Source organism: Anomalospiza imberbis, chromosome 8 (genome assembly GCF_031753505.1).
Source record: "Anomalospiza imberbis isolate Cuckoo-Finch-1a 21T00152 chromosome 8, ASM3175350v1, whole genome shotgun sequence".
Taxonomy (NCBI): domain Eukaryota; kingdom Metazoa; phylum Chordata; class Aves; order Passeriformes; family Viduidae; genus Anomalospiza; species Anomalospiza imberbis.
The window spans coordinates 10895974-10914368 of record NC_089688.1 but is presented as its reverse complement, the minus strand read 5'-3'; the positions used below and the strand labels follow the sequence as shown (position 1 = coordinate 10914368).

Below are 18395 nucleotides of genomic sequence, written 5' to 3'. Positions count from 1 at the left end.
TCAATTATGCCAAGGAGGAAGCATGTACATTCTTCAGCAATTTGGTGCCCAGGGGAAGAAAAATCTGCATGTCTGCTGATGTCAATCTTCCTGATATGGTATTTTTGTAAGTGCACGTGGGTTGCTATTTCATTTTAACTAGCTCAACAAAAAATAAGTTTATTTTTAGTGTTATAAGCTTCAGGGCATCACAATTAACAGATCAAAATTGCCAGTTTGATTAGTCAACCTTCTGTTTGCTTTAGCAGAAACTATGACAGTGACATTGTTAGCATTCCCATAGGTATTTTGGATGATTCATTACAATCAGTTATGGGATCCATTTCTCCTCCCCACCCCCCCAGTTTTCATTCTCTTTTGCTTCAACAGATTTTATTTTTTGAGCTGATAGAGAGAAGTTCTGGGTTGATGAGCTCATTTGCAGTAACTCACCCGCAGCTTTTCTAGTTTAAAAGCATTCTATTAAACATGTGATGTGTCTTGTCTTACCTGAATTACTGCAAGTAATTCAGTTCCCATGAACATCTATTGCTTTGACTCCTATTGCTGACACTTACAAGAAGTTCATCAGAAGTTTTTGGGGGAGTTTTATAGTAGTCTGAAGTCTACTCATTTTGCAGGACTTTTAACTGCTGTTGGTCTAATTCTAATGCCTTTGTTTGGAATAGAATCAAGGTGTGGTAGTAGTGACAATATCTTGAGGAATATATCTGGAGAAGTATTGTGAAAATAGTTAAATATGGCAGGCATAATTTTAGCATGAGACTCCATCAAATTAAGCATTCAAAATTAATTTCTAAGGCAGCATTTTGATGACTAACAAGAGCCAGTGAACAAATGGATGAGCTCCCAAGCTTCCTTAGTTTAATCTATAAGCATTTTTCTATCACCTACAGTGACTTTCAGCATAGTTTGGGAAGGACTGACACTATCACATCACAACCTGTGTATTGAATTGCTGCTGGGTAGTACAGAACAGAGGTTATTGTTTCATATATATGTATGTTTATCCTTTTTTTACATATCCTAGGACACAGTCTCAGGCTATTCAAGCGCAAACTGATGAATGTGAAGCTCTAAAGCAGAATGGCTCTATGTGGTCAAATTTGCACTGGGTTAAGCTGAGGACTGTTCTGCAGGTGAACAAACTCCCTGCTGTAGATATGTAAATGTTGAAAGTAAAAAAAATAAAAATATTCAATTATCTGTGTGCTGGTGATATTAAGTGAACAATCACTTAATCTTCTGTTTTGCTAAAGCATCTTGACATGAATCAGTCAAAGAATTCACATGACTAAGGTACTCTGCCCAAATCTTTATGATAGTACCTTTATTAGGACATAAATGTAAGTGTACTACAAATACAAGATTTACTGTCTTCCTGGAGCTTTTATTTTCCCTGTGGTCTGTACCGGTCAAGCCACAATTCAAATAGCTGATGATGAAAAAACAGTGTGCTCATTGAAACTGTTTGCTTTGTCATTTAGGGCTGACACACACCTGAAAGTTGGCTAGGTCATGGGATAACAAGTTTCAATAACTTCTAGTTGTATATTTTTTAGGGGCAGGGGGAGCACTTATATTTTTATCATGAGGATATTGGATTTTTCACCCTTTTCTCTGCCTTTTTCAAGTTCATTGTGCCAGAATTAAAAATCATTTAGGGAGGTAGTTTTATTATTTTACTTAAATTTTACAATTGATATTCTTCTGCCTTCTTACGGGAGGAAGAATCAGCTGGTATAAAACAAATAGAGTGATTTCAAGAGCCACGTACGTTTTGATGAGTCTGGATTTCAACCCTACAGCTGCTGCTGTGGCATGAAACAGATGTTGTGTCAGCCAGCAACTTCAAAGGGGATTCCCTAGGCATGAGCATGTGGGAAACTTAAAACTGATCCTATTTCCCCTGGGGAAGCTTGTTCCTTCTGTTGCTCACTTGTGTTCCCCATTAGGCTCTGTTCTCAGGTCTGCAAAAGCTGTGCATACCATGGGCACAGCCTGGTTTAGTTCAGGTTTAGAGACTTGTGGTAAGGTTGTCTGTGGGTGGATTTCTCTGTTTCAAGTTGTTTGTTTTAGGGGTTTGTTTGTTTGTTTGACTTCCTATTTTCATTTGTGCAGGGATACCAAAGCTCCCTAAAATCCAAGGTCACGTTAGTAAAAGATTTTTTTAGACTAGATCTCGGAAGTCTGTGATCTCTGTAGAAACTGCAAAGTGCTGTAGTGGTTGATGCTATTTTCCCTGCATTTCCTACTTTCCTAACTACCTTTTATCTCCGGAGCTAGACAAGGTAGAAACAGATGCAGATTGTCAATATAGCTGAGGAGAGAAGCTGCAGAGATGTATGCTGGGTTTGTGGAATGAATAGCTGTCCCTAAGACATGGCTGCAGTAAATGTAATAAAGCACTAAGTGGTGTTCAGGAGTGTGGTCTCCACTTGCCCAGGAAAATATAGTCAACTCTGTTATTTAGTTTTCTCTCTGTAAAGTCTTGAAACAAACAGCACTCTACATACAAACAGTAAAATGTTATGTAAAGCTCATATATGCACACATTGCCTAAAAACTAAAATATGTAAAATATTTCAATTATTTTGTATAGTAAGAATGAAAACAATTTAAAACATTTATTTAATTTCCCTGCTATCCTGTCCCTCCCTGGAGCTTCTGTGTATCCTGATAGTTACCTACTGTTTGACTGATATTTGAGCTGGAGGTTTAAAAGTAAAAGCTTTCCATGTCTTGGCAGATTTCCTGGCTAGCCTATTCATAATGCCTTTAACTTTCCTAATTATATGAGATTTTTGACCAGGTAGTACTCTTACACTTCTTTAAAATCTGTACAAGTGAAAAAAGCTTCAAAGTACCTTGCCCCCAAATGAAGCTGCTTAAGCATAATGGCTTAACAGTGTTGCAGTACTGATTGTTAATTTGGGAATGTTCACTGAAAATCACATTGCTTTTCTTGTGTAGGAGACTAGTTCCCTATGAGTATTTTATAATTTCCTCTTTTCTCACTTGTGGCTCCCACAGAATATATGCATGGCAAAGACAAGCTAGAAATCCTCAACTTACAAGACATCCCACTGGGAGTTCGTTCAGACCTAATAATACCAAAGTAAAAATACAGCTTGTTTCACATGAAGTGTTGCAAATGCATTAAGTTATTTAAACAGTTATCTTTGCAAATTCTCTAATAAAATCTAGCCCAATTTCAATTAGGGAGATCTAAAATGCTCTACTGTCTGTTTACAGCATAAATGTTTTACAGATTTACATATCACAACGTTTTCTTCCTGAGATATTATATTCTATCATTTTATGTTGTTCTAAGAATAATTAGGACCATAATATAAAATATCATATACAAAATTCTCCCATGATTACCCACCAGCCTGCATCAAATCCCTTTGATAAGAAGACTGAGCAATTTCTTGTCATATTATACTGTGTGCAGTCCAGAAAAGGGCATGTATCACATTGTAACTACTACCATGTTCCTTATTGGATCTGCTGCTTCTTTGGTATAAAAATTCAGTGATGCTGGAGAAATTTGAGACTGGAGAGGCACTCAAGTGTTGGCATTTTAAACACCTGTGTTGCAAGTTGAGCACGGTTTTGCTGCATGTCCTTGCTAGGTGAAGTTAAAACACCTACCCCCACTCACACCTACGTCTATTGAAGTAAAGAAGGGTTTGTTCAAGTGAAGCAGTTGCTTCTAGAAATGGAATTTTAATTTTAAAGCAAAAGATGAAAAACATTGAATATGGTAGTGCTTTTTATTGGTAGTTATTTTCTAAAGTAAATGAAAGTCTTGAATGGCCCTAGCATTGCATGATACATGATAATTCATATTAGCTATTAAATTAATTAACTTTTGTAATGAATATTCTATGAATTTGGTGAAATGGCTGCTTTGTTTTGCAGTTCCCAGTGAGTCTATTAAGCGAAATAATTTTTGTGTTTTTGTTGCTAAATCTTGTTTACTGCTACTAAAAATCTAGAGAACGTTGTTGTATGTAATCACTTCATTTTTATGGTTTGTAAAATACTGGCAGACTTAAACTGAGTTTGGTGAAGGAAGGCAACACAGGATTTCAACAAGGGCATCTGTAAATTACCATACAGAAACCAGAGCACAAACCATAAAAGATCATCTCTGGCCTGTTGTCTGCTACCCTTGTCAAAACTGTGAATAACAAGGCACTGAGCCCGAGTGCCAACCACTGCCTAACTTGGCACTGCCCACACTTAACACACGACTCTGGAGACAGCAAAGTCAGTCAAGGAAAACAGGTCTCTGATAAGAGTGCAAAAGCCAAAGAAGTGGCCACATATATCTCCCCATTCCTACAATCTGCACAATCATGATGATCATCTGAGCTCCAATCTTCACAGAAAACACAAAATAAAGTAGAATTACAGCAATATAAGGCAACAGTGGAATGCTCACCCCATATCTTTTTCTGTAATGTAGCGTAGACATCCAAGCAAAAATAGCTTATCCAACTGCAGAAGCAGTACTACGTGGCAGATTATTATTCTTTAATTAAAATGCTAGATTGTCAGGAAAATTTCCCAATGAATGGAAATAGCCTGCTTAGGCACCCTTTGATCTGAGCTGGTGTTTATCTCTGTGTTGGCTGATGATGCTTTCAAGATATGTGTTTTGCCTGGGTATTGACTTCTAGGGTGCTAGGGTAAATAACAAGATTTTGGCATGGTTAGTTCTTAAAAAACCCTCCCAAAAAAATTTCATAAGGAACTTTGGCTTCTAATTTTATTCTGAAAGTATCAGAATTAAATCTGAAAACAGTTTATAATCTGTCACAAAACTCTGCTTTGACATGTGTTTTGTTAATTGAACTCCTGAGGATGTGCAATTCCAATGTGTCTGTTTAAGGAAGCAGTGTGGCTTACCTGGTTCACATATTCACAGCTAAGCTAAACTCTTTTCTTTATTCTGTGCAGCATTGCCATCTCTACTAAAGCCTAATCCATTATTCATAACTGCTTCTAATTTTGGCCTAACTTTGAACTGGAGATAATTGGAATGTCTCCAATTGTCTCATATGTTCACACATCAAAGAGCATCAATTCAGGAGTTAGCATTGTTCTGGTGGTTTATGTATGTGTGTGCTTTAAAGAGTGAGGAAATATTGTTTGGTTAATGATATTGGGATATTACACTTTCTGCTTTCAAAAATAAATTATAATACATTCATAATCTTATGGAAGGGGTGCGATAGGTTACCATGTCCAATGCAACAGATCTGAGTATTAGCACAGAACTTATTAGAGGCAACAGAACTCATCTAAGTGACCCCAAGTAAAGGTTGATGTTTAGTGTTACTTAATCCCTCCTTTCCCTTTGGCACTGCTTGTGATCACAAGTCCCTATTTTCATTACTGAGCAAAATGATCTTTTTATTATTACTATTTTTCCTTATTTTCCTTCCTCTATGTTGTGTTGACAAACTTGGTTGAAAGTCTGATTTTGCATATATTTTGTGTTTTAGATGCAGATAAAAATTACCTCACCAGGAGCAAAAATGTAAAGATTTTGCTATTTTTTTTTTGTTTTAAACTCTGGATATGCTATCTCTGTAAAAGTGACTACTAATAATCTACACAACTAGGAGCTCCACTGAATCAAGCACAGCACTCCAAATGTTACAGCACTGAAGTTACAGGTTGATACACATAGGAAGTACTTAGATTTATCTTCAAGTTGCCCGTTCAGTTTCCTGCCAAGATCTCTGTACAGTTTAGAAGATAAGCAAAGTTTTTACAGACCAGAGTGGTTGATATCTCTTCATTGGCAACATATATAAACTAGCAAAATACAGTTTGATCAGTGAGTTTTTTGTCTTTTTCTCCACATGAAAAAGCAACATTTTTTAGAAACAGCTAGCTGTCAATACAGTCCTCAAACCTGAGCTAATTAATCTGCTCACTTTTCTGATCGCTTTGAGGAGCATTCTTGTACCACTATGGCAAATGTCCCAGCATAAGTTTTCATATCCTTTTAGTGATAATTTGTGCTCAGTTTTCAGCTGCAAAGGACTAAAAGAACATTTCAAGCCCACACAAAGTCTGACAAGAGCTCGTGACTGTCTACAATTTGGAACAGCAGGCTGCATGTTCCCTGTTGCAGCAGGGAAGATGGTCAGGATTAGGTTTATTTAGGGTTTTTTTTTAGTATTATTAAAATACAGTTGATATCTACCTGAAAAAAAAATTGAAAACCATCATTTTTTTTTTAGTTCCATGCTAGCAGAATAAATAATTTGGTAAGATTATTAGAAAATAAGAGGGTAAGGGTGGATTGAAGATGCAGTTTACTTGTTAACATGTTGGTGAATAATGAGAGAAAAATCAGCCCAGGAAAGGCATCACTCACCTTGTAAGCTTTTAACCTTTCCCCAAAGGCCTGTCCTGCAAATCCCTTGAAGTCTCATGTTCAGCTACCAGCGTTTTCTGCTACCCATCTTTTCCTTCCCCTCCTCCAGCCATCTTCTTGCCCCTTCCCCCACTTCCTATTAAAAGGAAAGCTTCTGAGAGCTCATAAGTAACAGACTCATGCTTTCAATCAAAGGGCAGAGCTGAATAGCCTTGCACTCAGAGCGACTTCAGCGGATCTGGAGTCAGGGCCCCTTCATTAATGAGAAAGGAATCTGTTCACCTTCTGAAATCTTCCAGCACTCCCTCGAGCTGCCTGAGCCACACAACTTGCATTTCGCGTAAACTTCCCCACTGTGACCACAGTTGCATTTCTCTCATTCTCTTCTCCATCTCTTGAAAGCTAAATATGCAAAGGTAATTTCCCTGCTCTTGCTGGGTCCGTGATCTTTCTTTGCTCATTACGAGATGCCATTTCACATTAATTTCTTTCCCTGGATCCTAAACCCTTGGTTTCAATGAAAAAAAAAAAAAAAAAAACAGTCGGGTTTAGAATTATGTGCAAGAAAACACAACATTTGCATCAGGCTTGCCAGACATCTGTGCAGTGCAGGTCCAAACCCTGGTTTTGATTCTCAGGCTCTGTGGTTTCCACTGGCAGTTTTTTCACTCAAACATCTTGTTTCAGTTCACACCAGCTGAGTTTTGTCTTGAGTTTATAGGGGTTACAACAAACCCTGGAAATTCAAATGCAGAGCTCAGCTCAAACAGCTACTGTCCTTTCTTTTGGTCCAAACTACATTACCACCTAAGATGCTAAAATCATCCTTACCTCCTGAAAATTACCTCAGGTTTGGTGAAAACCTCATAAACCTACCATGGTACCTGTTTGGTTTGGGAACATTTTATTAGCTTATTTATTGGCTCATTTTAAAACTAATTCTATACCACAAATATGAATATGTACCACATCAGGAATGATGTAATTTCATTTCACATGTTTTCAGAAATAGAGAGGCATTCTTTGTCTTTTTTTTTTTTTTTTTTTTTTTTTGCTGTGTCTGTATCTATGCTGTTCATAATGTGAAAGTTATAGTTACTGTCAATGAGGGAATAAATCCTTTATACATGGTTTCTGGGAGAGGCACAGAGCATGTATCCAGTTGCTATTCTGTGAATGGTCTTAATACTTTGGTCTGGAGAAAAATGTGTTGGTAGCACCCCTGCTATGATCACATAGGTAAATATAAATTACTTTTCTTGTTACAGATGTGGGGGAGGATATATTTTATCTAGGAATGGGTGTTTTATAGATGCAGTGTTGCTGAGCATTGGTTTAGGTTTTGATAGTGCCTTTGACATGAGGTAAGTTTCAGTTCTCATTCTTATTTGGAAAGAGTTATGCTCAAACTTCAGACTGAATAGCCAGATTCATACTTTTTTGGGTCTTTAGATCCTTTCCACTTCAAGAATTTTAACTTTCTATTAATGCATAACTGATAGTGAACATTTTTTCTGTTAATCTCCTTGGTGGAACCATGCAGTATGACTTTTTCTACTAAGACAGAGAAAATAGTTTTGATTGTTGAATTCTGTTTGTTATTTTATGTTGATGCCACACACAGCTTGAGAATATAGTGACAGACTGAGTCCAAAAATCTGAGCGAAAAGTACACAGAATTCTTGAATAAAAAAGAGCTATCTTGTCAAAACAAGCCCTGTGTGATAAAGATTTCCATGGCAGAAAAGAACGAGGAGAGAATGTACAACTGGAATGCTGTCTATGGGATGTTAATTTCTGTGGGTGCTGATTGCTTGCTAATTTAAACAGATATTGTGAGTGCTTGGAACCAGGGTATGAAATGCTGGCAGTAGCTTTCTCTGCCTGAAAATCATATAAAAGAATAATTTTTGATTAGAATTAGAGATGTAGCTCTAAGATTATGGACAAAACAACTATGTTTCTCTCTGCTCCCCTTCCACTTGGTTATTGGGGTTTTTTTCCATGCCTTAAGTAACTTAATAGAAAATTGACAATAATTGGGTTAGAACAGTGTCAAGGGCAGCAGCAGTGCTGTAGCAGAGTTAAGCTGCTGATGCATCCAAAGGCCATCACTGCAGCAAGTGGCTGTGAGACGTGGCAAACAGTGTCAGCTTGCTGTGACTCAGCCGCTGGCACGCGAGCAGCCAGCAGTTGTTCCTGGTGCCAGCGGTGAATGTCCCTAAGGCTCCGTGGCTGTGCTCCTGCCTGTTCCTGCTCTTCCAGCTGCTGGGTGGCAGTGCCTGCTGCAGGATCCTGAGCAGCCTGCATAGTGGAAGGGTAGAGTTTGCTTCTGCTCTCCAGGCTTGCTTTTACACCAGCAGGCTTTTCTCTCCTTGCCATCATCTCAAGGCAGAGAAGAGTGCTGCTGCCTGCTGGCAAGTGCCATGCTCGGGCTGTGGCCTCCGAGTGCCCCTGTGACCCAGCCCCAGGGTGGCCTCTGGCCTCCCTCACCTGCCTGGGCAGCTCAGCCTCCCTGCCCAGCCCCACGGTCCAGTGCTGCCCAGATGGCTCTGCCACCTCACAGTCCTACCTGCTACTCTCTGCCCTTTGCAAAATTAAGAAATCAAAGTTTTAAAGTATAAGACTTCTCCTCTGTCATTGCTTGGTGCTAGTACTGCTTTGAAATGTGGCCGGTATTCCCTTGTACTTCAAAGAGGCCACTGAGGCTCTGGGTTGGCTCTCCCAGCAGATCTGTCCCGAGGGATTGGTGTGTGTCCCTGTGCTTCAGGAGTGCCTTGGAGCCCCACTGTGCCAAAGCCAGAGAGGGGGGTCCTGGCTGCAGCCCCTGAGCTCTCGGTGCTGCCTGTGGGGAGCCTGGGGAAGGCAGAGGTGGAAGCAGCTGTCCTGGATCGTGCACTTGGTGAATTGTGGGCTGTAAGGACAGCCTGGCTGGCCCGCACCTTTCTCTAGTTTCTTCCTTGCCAAGGGCCATCTGAACATTTGACTTCCACTTTGCACCATTGCTTGGCCTCACCCCTCTGGAAGCACAGGGATTGTTTGATTCCCCGTGGTGCAATGACTTGCTTTTTTCAGGATTTTTCCAGTTAGGATCACTAGGAAGAACAAAACTCCTAGGCACAGCTGAAGCTCCTTGCAGTGATTAAAATGTGTGCATTGCAGTAACAGCAAATGGCATGAGAAATTTCAAGGACTGCTTGATGTGACTGTTGCCTGCAGATGTGCCCAGAAGAAGTTTATTTAAAACCTGTGTTCCTATTTCAGTTTTCTGAGAGGAGCATTCAGGCTCTATTAAATTCTGCCAAATAGAAAATAAATTAAGTTTTAGTGTCATCTATCTTCTGTATTCTTATGATTTTAGAATTGATTAAAAATTTCTTTACTGTTACAGGGCCTGCTCTGATTTTTTCAGGTAGGCAAAGAGTGTGATCCTTTGAATTATTTAAGGCTGTGCCAGAACAGTTACCTGTTTACTTTTCTATTGCTACTAAATTTCCAAAAAGGCTAGGTGGGGTAAAAATTATCTTTGTTTATTCATACAAAACATCTCTGCAAGTCCCTCTCTTGCCCCACAGGAAGGACCATCCTTAAACCAATTTAAAATTTAGGGCTGTAAGCCTTCTGTTTTGTTACTGCTGAGGTTAACGAGTCAAGGGTCATGGCATTAATCAGTGACTATGGTGCAGAACAGAGTTGCTAAACTTGTGGTGAAATTTGAGCTTGCTCTCATGGGAACAGAGTGGGGAAGGCAGCATTTGGGAAGAGTCAGCCTCACCCTGCCAGGGGGAGAGCTGGGTAAGGGCACCTCTGCCTGAAGCGCTGATTACATCTGTGCGTGTGGGCATGCTGCATATAAGCTCAAATTATGGATTTTCCTCTATCCTTTAACAAGTCTGCTGGAGTCTGTTCCCTAAAAATTAATGTCAGTCATCACATACCTGATTATTGGTCTGAGTGGTGAGAAAGTACCAGAGAGTAAGGGCAAACTCCACAACCCCTGAAGTTTCTGAGCTATTATCTTAATCCAGTGGTGACTGATGCCCTAAATTCTTCTTTACTCAGTTCATAAGTTTTCATTAGCACAAACAACCCTTAAAGAAAGGAGCAGCGTATACAGCTTTTACAGTACACTTTGGAGTCACGATACTGGAAGGTGCAGAGTAGATGTAATGCCTGTCAATTTTTTGTTATTAATTACAAGAGAGGACTATTTAATGCAGATTCTCCCTTTCGTTCATGCAGTCAGGCAGCCTGACTTCATTTTTATTGTTTAATTTGTGATCAAAACAGGAAGATGCTGCTTTTTTAAGAAATCTATCTAAATTAACCGGTTGTTATTTCTTTCTTTAGAATACACAAAGCAAATTTCATGGTGTTATTCCAGGCAGAGAATGTTTTCTCCTGGGTATCACCAGTCTACAGGGAAAGTTATTGCACTTTAATATAATTTCTGGGACATTAATCACAGTTTTGCAAGAGGTGAAGCTTCAGTTGTTTACAGTCTCTTATGCTATTTATTTACTGTGTGTTCTCGCTCCTCCCTTAAGACCTTCAGAAATGAAAAATACAAGGGGATAGCAGTTTCTTTTCTCATTTAACTATGCAAATGTGGTTTTCAGAGTTTTTTTTCCTGTGGCAAAAGCAAGGTCAGAAGATAATAAAAAATTATGTGTCTAAACTAGATTCTGGTTATAATTTGAAAGCATTTAGTACTGCTGCCTGGTTTTAGTCCTAAAATATGTATGGCTGCCTCATGGCACAAGGCAGAGAAACCTGGCAATTGCTTTAATTTGTCCCCAGTCCCTGTCCATAGACCTGGGCACACTGCAGAGGTAACTTGGGTCTGGTAATACCTCACCCCAGCTAAGTGTGTTTCCTGCAGCTTTGCTGTCTTAGCTTGCCTGTCTACTCCAAGAAGGATAATGCAGCATTATTCTTCTCATTTGAAGTGTGCATCAAAGCCAGTGATAGATGTTGTCCAGCTTTGTGTTTGCAGACACCAGCAGGTGAAATAAAGCTACCCTCAGTGTGGTAGGACTATTCTAGTTTATTTTCAAACATCCAGTTTGACTGAAATGGTTGCATGGATTACTGAGATTTACAGTACCGGTTCTAGGATTCAGTTACTCTGCCTTGTAAGGAAGGCTATTACTTGAATAATAATAAAAAAAAAAAAAGCAACATGCATTTCTGTTATTGGTTGGTGGCAAAAGCAGTAATGGGATGCCTATTGCTGATGACAAACATGTACAGTCCCTGAAAACAAATTAAATTTTGGCCAGACTATTTCTAGATGGTATTTTCCTAACTTCTTGCCTTTTGGTGGATAAATTGTATTGCTTTTGCAGATTATATTTATTTTAAAACTGGCTTCTTGTTAACAAATAAAATTAAAACATATCAGAAAAATCAGACTTATTTTCAGTTTTCTAGTTTTCACTGTCAGTTTCCCAAACTATTTCCTTCCTCAAGAGATTTAAATATATTAACTTATAAGTACAGAGATAAGCAGTTTCTCTCCTTCTGTTTCTTTTATTTTTAAGCGATTTATTTTTTCTCAATGCCTGTAAAGCTGGAGCCCTGGAGAATTGAAGTTTCTTTCATCCTCCAAAATGTCAGCTGTTTCAAAGAAGTGAGTTCCTGTACACTTCTTCTGACATGCTCTGTAATACTTTTCAAACTTGGCTTGGGAGCTCTTTCTCTGCAGATGAGAGGCCGTATGGGTAGGAGACACATTTATACCTTAGACTCTGGATAAAACAATCACCAGGGAGAGGAAAGCACCTTGACACAAGACAGCTGTGCACAGTCCAAATGACTGACAAAAATTTTGCATCTTCACCCTCTTCCTTCTGAAGTTTGCCAAGTATCAAACTCATACAGCTGTGAGCCAGCTTTAGGATGTCTTGGTTTTCTGTTCCTCCAGTGGGAAGACACATTAGAAACCATCAAACAAAACCAGCAGTGTCAAGTCCATTTCTGTCAGTCTGTGATCTACACAGAGCAAGAACTCTCAGCCTTCAGCTAAAGTTTCTTCTTTCTGTGTTGCAAAGTACCAGGTGGCAGAGCTGGAAACTGGCCTAGGCTTGTGTGCAGGACTCCAGCGCATCTCGTGGTTAGACCAGAAGATGATTTGGAGGGAAGAGAACTGGACAATGGAAATAAAGTTCTCTTCCTGCTAATCAAAGCCAGCAGTGGTAATAAGAGGCCAGCAATTGATAGGACAGGAGAGGAATGTAATTACTGCTGCCAAAGGCAGCTGGGGCACATATTGGATTAAGATGGAGAAGGGATCAAGGCAGGGCACATGTACCTGCTGGGGCAACAGCAGGAGGGGCGGATGTGCCAGGAAAGTAGTGCATGTAAGGAGGGAATGCAGAAAAGAGGGTGAAGAAGTAGGAACACAGAAGTGGGACAAGGTCCATTTGACACTAAAGCTATTTAAAACTCCTGAAAAGTTGTTTTCCCCACACACGTGTACTGCACATTACTTTCTTTGAGGAAGAAAAGGTTCTTCCCATGTTAATATGAATGAAAGGTTTCAATGCAAATGTCTTCTTAGATTTGTGTCATATATAGTGTCAGCAAAAATAAATGGCTGTGCGGTTTTGTAAACAAAAATATGTGTGTTCAAAAAAATATCTGTTTAATTTATTTTTATTTAAATTCTGTATCATGGTGTTGAGGAATGCTTACTTTTTCCTTTTGGTTTGTGCTCAGAGTTTCATTATTTTATAACGTGTGAAGAGTACAGCTGTTGTACCACTTGGTTAATGGTTTAAGCAAGGGCATAAGTGTAACATAATTCAAGGATATTGTTTGATAATGCAGCAAGGGATCTTCTGAACATTTTTATTTGGGCGATGAACTGTACCCTTCCAAAGGAAAAACCTTCTAGTCCTGGCTGAAACCTCCTCCCACAGTTTTCAGCCCTTAAAGCATTAAAAAATTGATCCACTGTTTCTGGAAAATTCTCAGAATATTGCTTTTTTTACATCCTCAAGGTGCAAACCATAGTTTTTCGATGTAAAAGCTGTTATTACATCTTAATCAAAGTCTGCACAGCAATAACCTACAGGTAAGATTTTGCAGAGCATGAAGATATATTGTGTGAATTTATTGGGGCTTGGAGTAATATTTATGGGTATAGATAGACAAATCTCATTCAATTTAAATATCCTAGAGTGTACTTAAAGCAAGTTTATTTAAAATAAATCCATAATCAAGTATTGTTCTTTCTCTGCGCATTCTTAAAGTATTTTTCAATGGAATATTAATTGCTTGTCAAATCTTTCACTAATATACAAAAAAAATCTATTATAAAAATACCTGGGATTGTATTAAGAGAAACTCTGCTCCTTTTTTTTTCTGAGCGAAAAAAAGAATGACTAGTTTAAGGACCGAGTGAGAAGATTTCTAGGACCTAAAGGAATCTTAGCAGTTGTGAATAGGATCAAAACAGCAGCCTGGAATATGTATTTTCATATGTATGTTTAAGAAATAACATTTTATATAGAAGAAAGTCTTAGATTTTTTTTTCCTCTTGATATGTTTCTTCTACTCCCAGGGAAATAAACATCTAGATGCAGTGTCCTGGCATGCTAAACTGGAATGAAGTACACAGTTCTTGTTCTACTTCATTTTGCTTTATCCTTCAAAGCATACAACAATCAAATTTGGAAGCTCTTTTGTGAGTTCCTGAGGTTTACAGGTTACCACAGTGTGCCATTTTCTGCCATGGGTGTTACTGAGTGAGACAGATGTGCTCCAGCTTCCCTACTGCAAATAGGAATGTTTATTTTACTTATGGGATACCAATTGCTGAGCTGTTCTGTTTTGAAAAGCTGTGTGAAGATATGGAGAAGGAGGGGGAACATTTAGAAGAAAGGCAAATTCAAACCATAGGTTTGGTGCTGTCAGAGGGAGTGGGTGTTATATGTGGGAGGTAAAGGTGTAGGTACAAGGAGTGACATTTACTGAACTTATTGCTCAGGCTCCTTGTAGTTCAGCTGTGCCTACTGATGGTATTTGTAAAGCAGCCCACATGTGAAAGAGGAAAAACTGACCTAGTACTGAAAAAAGGTTAGGGAAAAAAAAGGTAGAAATCTCCATCTTTCATTCTGTCTAAATCTAAAAATACATTTGGCAGTTCAGAGTAGTCCTTTTTTCCTTTGGAACTATCAAATCTGTCACATACAAAACCTATATCAACACAGAGCATGTATTATATTAGAAGCATTTAATGTCAGTAAGTAAAGCCTGTTGAAAACATAAGAACAGGTGTAGGGGTCTTTAGCTATTAACTGCTACGATTACATGGGTGCCATATGGCTCAGCTGTGCTGTTCTCTGAACTGAATCTTCAGCTGTCCCGCATGAGTGAAACATCTACAACTAAACATGGCATGGGAGACAACTGATACAAGGTTTGCTGCACAGACAGCAAGCCAACCTACTCTTTATTTACTCTTTAAAATTTTGATAGAGAAAATTAGCTAGGCAGCACTTTGACCATGTTGTTATTTACTCCAGTGAAATAAATGAAAATATTTGGTGGGTTATTTTTATGCCATTAAGCTCCTGAAGGCTGACTACTGTGAAGGAGATAATGTAATATGTAGTTGTCAAGTTTGGGATTAATGTATTAGGATGCATAGTTAGTAAAAATTGGCACTTGTCACATCTGGGCGAGTCCCAGGAGCTACAACCATCTTGAACATCTCTATTGTTCCAGTCGTTTTCAATTTTGTTTCCTACTCTGCAGAATTTCCCAGGAGATGTGATGGGTCAGCAGCAGGCCAAAGATGGGCTTCAGACCTAATCTAATCAATATTGTGACAAACGTAATGAAAGAAACGATGTCACCTTGGAATCCCAGTAGGTTTTATCAGCTTTGCTCCTAATGGGATGTGACAGCAAGGCTGATCTGTGTCTCCTTAGGACAGGACAGAAGTTGTGCAAGGGCTAGTACAAGGATGGCTGCGTGACAAAGGGTAATCTAAGTCCATGAAAATTGCAGCTAAAAGTTGAAACTAGAGGTCCTTACAAGTTAAAGCATTAAATAGCTATTTTAATCACCTTCATTTTCAAATGAACCATTCAGGCATTCATTATATTTTCAGTTCCTCTAATGTGTCATTTGCGTTACAAAACAGTAACTTGTTCTGTTTCAATGGGAATGTTCTGAAGCTGGTTTCACAAATTAGAAAGCAGTGCTCACTGTCTGTATATGTATTCCAAGCAAAGCACTTTCACTGCAGTTCTCTGTAATGTTTATTTTATAGTTAACTGCCCCTTTTTGCAGTCACATACTATAAGATCATTTGTCCCCCTGTGTGTGACTTTTGCATGAGGCTGAAGTCAATGATTACTTTTTTCCTGGGATTTCCTCCCTTAGCAATTCTTTACCGTAAGTGCTGTGCTGCCTTGGTGGACTTCACTGATGCATTCTGGTGTGCAACCTCAAATTTTAGTGTCGTCCTAGTTTTGGAACAGCAGCTTCGCTAAAAATTGCTTTTGTGATAACTTCATTTTCTGTGATCAGGATTGTACCTATTACCAAAACTGACAAGTTTGCACCCTTAATTCTTACAATTCCTCTTTCTCTGCCCAGCTCGGTTCAACTACTTGCCTCATCTGTTGCCTTTATAGTTTCTCTGTTCTTAAGTGTTGGCCCAATACTGTGATGCTTTCTAAAAAGTTATTCTCAAGGCATACTTTCTTTGTCTCTTTACCTTTAACTTTCCCCCTCAAGATGAATGGCAATTATTGTCAAAATGTTCTCATGCATAGAAATCCTATGACATGTAAATCTCTTGAATATCTGGAAAGCTGCAGAGATATTACCAAAGTAACTATCGGTGTTGGACAAAAGTTCTTGAATATTATTTCGTCTCATTGGGGAGCTAACCTTTAAAGTTTCCTGTGAAAATTCACCAAATTATTCCCTATACATATGATTTTTTTAATATGAAAACATATGTTTTATCCTTTAATATAAGACCAAGTGTTTCTCAATCTCATTTTCAATTATTAAAGTTTCCTATATGAGGATTTCCATAAACTGCCTTAATATGTAAATAGTGGGGCAAAGCTGCCTTATACTTTTTACTAATCCTGCAATTACATTCTGTAGAGCCTTTTTACTCTCCTTAATATGAAACTAAACCCTCCTCTCACCTACTCCTTTACATAACCAATGCACCAAGAATTATGGACATGACAGCTAAATCCAGCTTTTAAATCCCAGGCACAGCAGCTGTGTGCTGTTGCTGCTCAATGTTTCTTTCTAATAAGCTGTATGCAGTGCAATATCTTATTAGTTAATTTGAGAATCGTTTCTCAAGGGATTGCATGACTTATGTACATCAGGTCCCTATCAATCCACTTAAAGCTTAAATGCACCAGAGAAACTTAGCCCAGAACTGAATCTTATTTGTTGCAGCAGAAACCTTTACTTCCCTGTAAAGTACCATGAGAGTATTTTTGATGTAGCAGAAGTTAAAATGAAAACATCCCTTTGCAATTTTTTGAAAATAAAACCTATTTTTTTCATCTTAGGGAAAATATTTTTTATTCTGTTGCATAAGGTAACAGAAGGTCCATGTTACAATGCAAATGTCCTGTTACTCTTGAAATTTTATCGTTGCGGCTTAACTTGGAAAAAGAGGAACCAAGAGAAATCTTTGGGGAAAAAGTACCCATTCTTTGCTGCAAATGTGAAACTTGATTACTGATGTTCTGGAAGGCATCACTTGAGTTTGGGATGGGTTGACTCCAAAAGACAAATTCAAACATCCCTGCAAGGGAACTTTGATTCTGTACTTATGATGCGGTGTGCTGCATCACTTTAAACCTGCCTAAACAATACTGAAACCTTCTCACTTGGTGAGATGTTGACTATTCATTCAAGTCTATGTTTCTGCCTCTTCCCTTACTCCCCTTCAAAGAACAAGAAAGTTTGCGTACCACAGTAACATGAAAGATTAACCTCTTTTTCCATTTCTCAGCACCAGCATTGCATAAAGCTACCACCACGTAATCTTCCTTCTGGGTGGTAGCAGTTCCTTACAAGTGATCTAATCGCGACCTAATGCACAGAATATCAGTGAATTTATAACCTGCATCACAATTTTAAACTGTAGCATAACATTCAGTCACTTTTTCACGCGCGGCTGTGCGCCTGTGGGTGGCTGAGCTCTGCCATACCCAGCACAGAGTTACTGTCACTGCAGTTTTCCTGGAGCTGTACGTGGCTCCAGCAGAATGAGGAGCAGAGAGGGGGGCCCATGGCGCTGTGCAGACTTACCTGGCTCTCCAGGAGCATGTCCTCTCCCAGCCCGGAGCCCGTTCCCGCTCGGCGCCGCTGCTCCCGCAGGAGCCGGGAGCCGCCGTGCCGCTCCCCCGGCCGCGCTCCGGCAAAGCGTGCGCGGACTGAGGGCTCCCTGCTCCCCGTCACCATTATAGCCAGAGAAAACCAAAGTGCAGCGGAAGGTGCTGCACGAGAGGAAATTCTGAGTCTCAGCCCTCCATTACGTAGGTGTCATGTGCTGGGCACTGACTGGGAACTTCCATCCGTGCCCTCCTTGAGCCGCAGTGCAGCCAGGGCTGCTCCGCGGCTTGCTCTGCCTTTGGGCTTACAGGAATTGGCATGCTGGTTCAGAGCAGTGTGCAGATGTTGTGAACGAAAGGAAGACGATTTTGGGCATTACTAACTGGCTGATTTCTTGTATCATTGCTATTAATATTGCTAAAAAAATCTTGTTGTGGTGTAGTATGAGTTAATTTATTGTTTTCTGGGGGTTTCTGTTGGTTCAGGTTTTTTAGCAGTTTTGCTTTGATTTTCTTTTTATTATAAAATTCCTACAAAGCTACCTAGAAACTGTTTGCAATGTATTCTAATGGAAATCTGACAGCTGGAAACTAACACTCTAGAATTAAACTTGTTGGCTTTATTTTTTTTGAAATCAATTTTTGGTTGACCATTTTTTGTA

At 39.2% G+C, this 18395-nt stretch overlaps 1 protein-coding gene and 1 long non-coding RNA gene across 6 annotated transcripts in view; one reads left to right on the top strand and one right to left on the bottom strand.

Moving 5' to 3' along the window:
* LOC137477925 (uncharacterized) overlaps positions 1–18395 on the top strand; it is a 220328-nt gene that overhangs the window by 37082 nt on the left and 164851 nt on the right. The gene's annotated exons all lie outside the window — the stretch shown is intronic.
* The window catches only part of RASGEF1A (RasGEF domain family member 1A), a 152215-nt gene that overhangs the window by 32638 nt on the left and 101182 nt on the right, over positions 1–18395 (bottom strand). The window lies entirely within an intron of this gene.